Consider the following 3,701-nt stretch of genomic DNA (forward strand, 5'->3'; position numbering starts at 1 on the left):
GTTCTTTCTGCTGAGTCACAGCCTGCTTGCTGCCTGCACCATTGCAATGCCGTGGGTGTTTCTCTGATTCATGTCTCGAGTTTCACTGGCCTCAGCAGGGTTTTATAAGAGGTGCATCATGCTCCATTTGCCTGTCTGAAAATAAAATGTAAGATGACTTTGGCTGGAGAGAACTGCAAAATAGGTATGTTGCAAATAATGTGTGTTTGGTTTCAACCTGTGGGGAATGGAGCCAGGTGTGCTCTAATCCCTTTTCGTGCCTGGAGTTGCAGGCACAGTCTGAGCTGCTGGGAAAGGTTTGCAGAAGATGACAGCTTTGTTTAGCTCTGCTCAGAGCTGGCCTGGGTAATGCCCACTTACCTGCAGTTGCTAACAGCATACAGGCAAGGCTGGGAAAACTGCTTGTGTAATGCCCAGTTTCCTGTTGTGATCTCCACAGTGAGGCTTCAAAGCTTGGTGAGCCGTTACGAAACCTAGCTGGCTCCCGGGTCTGGTGCCATGAGTGCGTTAGTGGATGTGGCCATGGAAGCAAGTGTGGGGGCTGTGACTGCCTGGGGCTGCCTAATTTAGGCAGGGATCATCTTGTGGTTTATCAGCAGGCAATAGCATCTGGAATTATTTCAGAAACATCAATCCTGTCTGCTTGCTAGAAACTATTTTGGGAGCGATTAACCCATTCCCCTTTTTTAGGTGAACTTTAATGGCTAGGTTGCAAAATGAATGGTATTGTAATGAAGTTAAGCTAGTGTCTAGTGTCAGCTAGAATCATTATGGTTTTGCAGAGGACACCTTTAATCTGAATTAAGTGACTGAAATGAAGCAGTTTGTAGACAGATGAGGCCTTGGGGATGTTAAGACTTAAAACCGCTGTAACCTAGAAATTGTCACACAGCTGCAGTTCTGCAGGTCAATTCCCACTCCAGGCAAGGCCTGAGAAATCATGTCCTAGCTTTTGTAGCACTTACCATGGGAAACCTTGAGGCAATTTTGAAATAAGTTGCAAAACTCCTGCAAGGAAGATGAGCCCTGTTTGATGGATGAAGAAACATGGAAGCTAAGATTTCCTTTAAAATGTGATGCTTAGGGGTAAAAAGCAAGCACAGTGCCTTGTTTCCAGCTAGCAGCTGTACAGGCCTAAAGGAAAGGAAGGGAAGGAGGAGCCTGGAGCAAGTTTAAAGTTGCAGGAGAAATTTACAGGTTCCTCTTTCCCTGCAAAAACACCCTATGAACAAGAAGTGGCCAGAACAACTCCATGCAGTAATTAATGTCTGCTTCAGCTGTCACCTGTATGCACAGCAGGCTAAGAAATCAGTCTGCAGTGTTTCTGTGCAGTGCCTGTTGGCTGGAGTGAGAAGCTCTGTCGATTACTGTGAGCTCATTCCACTCGGGGCTCAGAGCACTCAAACAGCACTGCAGACTCACACAGCTCCAGCAGTTCCTGGATCATCTCAGTATTGCTGCAGCAGTGACCTGCATCCATGTTCTGCACAACAGTGTGTGTCTCTGGCGCAAGAAGTGAAAATGGAGGTTTGCTGTGCACTTACCTGGGATGTAGTACAAAATGAGTATCTTACTGCACAACAGGGTTTTATATCAAAGGGGTGGATTTGCACCAAGCTAGCAAAGATGTGTGATGTAGGGAGTCAGGATATCCAAACAAGGGAGTCTTCTCCCAATTGCTGCTCCTTTGTCATATGGACATTCAGCCAACACTGGAGCCCTGCAGGGTGTTAGCGAGGAGAAACTGGGTGTAGATTTGATTATTTCTTTGCAGTGATCTTGTTTACCAAGAACATCCATGAGGTCCTGTTTCTCTGAACAGTGTTAAACAGCAGGTCTTTGCTCATGGTGCTATTCTGCAGCTAGTACCACTTACGGTGCTCTTAGTGTCTTTGTATTTCCAAGTACTGTACTACTGGGCTTTAGGGCAGGAAGGTGCTTGGCTGTATGACAGCAGTTCTGGAGGACTTAACTATAGGAGATCTTTGCTGTTGTGTTCCTCCAGGCTGGCAGTACTATAGGCCATCAGCTGATGCATCTTGACCAGTCTTTGCCAGCAGATTTTCTAAATGGCCAGAATGTAGTGAGAATGGATGTGCCTGAACATCAGTTGAGACTGCTAACGATACTTCCCAGCCCATGGCTTCCTGGATCCAAAAGAGACTCAGTGCCTTGTGACCCAAGCAAAGTCAGGCAGGTAAATGTGAGCTTTGATTGGGAGGGCTTCAAAAAGCCAGATTTGATTACCTAGAATAACCTGTGTTGGGACATCAAGGCAGGGAGTCTCTTTTGGCTTTGCCTTCCTCAAAAAAGGAAATGGTCATACTAGAGGATTGCACAGCTGGTTATCAGTGCAGTCAGTCTTGTGTTCCTGGTACATCTGTACTGCCTGTAGGAAGAGCTGCTGTTCCAAAATTGGACTCTAGCTGCTTGCACTGTAAGTTCAAATTCAGCTTGTTTTGTCTTGTCTTACAAGAATGGCTCCCCTCATAGCACTGCTTTGGGAAGCATAAATTAAACACTACAGTGCTATTTTTCACAGAACATATACTTACCTTCGGAAAACTTCTCCAATCATTTTATAGCATAAATGCCAATTTATGACATTTTAAAGCCAGTTAAAAATGGAGAGGGAAAAAAATGGTTTAATGTCTCACATCTTTCTACTGACTTGATAAAAACACCTCATGGTTGCATGTTCAGGAATCCAGATCTCCACCTCATTCAGTGTTAATCCTTTGACAGTACTTCTGCAATTATTAATACTATAGTAAGACATAAGAGCTCTGGTTCTCCATAGGGCTGCAAGACACCTTGAAACCTTTGTTCCAAACCAAGATGGATCATTCCCAACCAACAGTTGTCTAATCTGCTTTAAACCTCCAGTGCTGCAGGCTCCACATCTGTTTTTTTTCTCATGATTGTGCTACCTTTCTCTTCATAACCTGTCAGAAGCCTGTTCTTAGATCAGACTCTTGCCCTTGATTTGCACCTGAATGATTTCCAGAAAAAAAAATGAAACCTTGAGCCTGTCTGACAAAGGATACCTCCTGCAGTTTCTCCACTAAATCCAATTACCAAGTATAGTAACCATGTAATGCAAGGCATTAATTCCATTGAGGGATCTCTGCTGTGTCCGTAAGCCTCCAGAGCAGAGCTGGAGTGTCCCGCTGCTGCCGCAGATGAAGTGGGCAAGGTGGAGAGAGATCTTCTAGGAGTGGTGGGGATTATGACCCTTCAGGTGGGCCCATCCCTGTGGTTCCCAGTGCTTTGGGTGGGGTTGCCAGTTCTGTACTGGATGATGGGGGAAGCCCAAAGCCCCTGTAATCACCTGGAGGCAGGAGGTGTTAAGGTGTCACCTGTTGGCTCCAACAGGCTGTCCAAACCCTTGTCTGCTGAATCGGGTGCTCGTGAAAGCTGCTGGCTGCTGTCGACCTCGGGAAGGAGGCAGCAGCTTTCCCTCTGCTAGCGCAGCGCTTACAGGTACCTGAAATTCAAGCAGGACGGCTTCCTCCCCGGGGCTGGGGAGGAAGCGCTTGACATCGAGCGACCTGTGGCTGTTTTTCGGCTCTCCTTGGCTATTGAGCGAAGCGTCCTGTGGCAGAGCTGAACCTGGGGGCAGTCAGGGCCCTCGGCGGGGATGAGCGGGGCCGGGCAGCCCCCCGCGGTGGGCGGGAAGGGGCTGAGGTGGGCGCCGGGCT

At 47.3% G+C, this 3,701-nt stretch overlaps 1 protein-coding gene across 5 annotated transcripts in view; it reads left to right on the plus strand.

Annotated features, from left to right (window-relative positions):
* The window catches only part of MAPT (microtubule associated protein tau), a 57,632-nt gene continuing 53,931 nt past the window's right edge, over window positions 1-3,701 (plus strand). For 3 of the 5 annotated variants that reach the window (XM_085309920.1, XM_085309919.1, XM_085309924.1), the window contains exon 1: window positions 7-184. The gene's annotated coding sequence lies outside the window, so the exon portion shown is untranslated. Of the gene's footprint in view, window positions 185-2,417; window positions 2,438-3,701 lie in introns of those variants that run through there. The other 2 variants (XM_085309925.1, XM_085309922.1) reach the window with 2 other exon arrangements.

The sequence above is a fragment of the Rhea americana genome, unplaced genomic scaffold (genome assembly GCF_003343005.1).
Source record: "Rhea americana isolate MKP2758 unplaced genomic scaffold, rheAme1 scaffold_308, whole genome shotgun sequence".
Taxonomy (NCBI): Eukaryota; Metazoa; Chordata; class Aves; order Rheiformes; family Rheidae; genus Rhea; species Rhea americana.